Source organism: Octodon degus, unplaced genomic scaffold, assembly GCF_000260255.1.
Source record: "Octodon degus isolate 3935 unplaced genomic scaffold, OctDeg1.0 scaffold00140, whole genome shotgun sequence".
NCBI lineage: Eukaryota > Metazoa > Chordata > Mammalia > Rodentia > Octodontidae > Octodon > Octodon degus.
In genome coordinates, this window is record NW_004524716.1 from 3,668,209 (window position 1) to 3,668,970 (window position 762).

Here is a 762-nt window from a genome sequence, read left to right on the forward strand (position 1 = left end):
AATAAAATTAAAAAAACCATTAGCACATCAAAAAAAAAAGATGAAATGAAGAAGAGCATAAGATTGATTGGGGTCAATGAGAAAGCCAGAAATAGCACAAATGCCATAAAAATGTCTTCACAGAAGTAATGGCAGAAAACTTTCTAAGCATGGACAAAGAATTTGACATACAAATAAGTGAGGCATATAAAATTCCAAATAGGCATGACCAAAATAAATCTACACCAAAGCATATAATATTCAAGGTTCTGACATTGGTTGTAGTGGCACATGCTTCTAGTCTCAGCACACATGAGACTAAGGCACAAAGATTGTCATGAGTTCAAAGACAACCTGGGTTGCATAGTGACATTAAGACCAACCTGAACTACACATGATCCTATTTCAAAAAACAAATGAAAAAGAAACAAAAAGAGATTCCAGAAATTCAGCACCAGAACAGAATTTTTAAAGTGGTTACAGAAAAGAAACAAATTACCTGTAAAGAACAACTCATTAGAATCACAGCAGACTTCACAACACAACCCTCAAGTCAAGCAGAGCTTGAAGTATTTCAAACCTAATAAATAAATAAATAAATTCACAGCAGACTTCACAACACAACCCTCAAGTCAAGCAGAGCTTGAAGTATTTCAAACCTAATAAATAAATAAATAAATAAATAGACCTAAAATAAAGCAACTACCAACCCAGACTGATGTATCCTGAAAAACTAGCTTTTATTTTTTTTTATTTTTATTTATTACATTTATTTATTGTGTG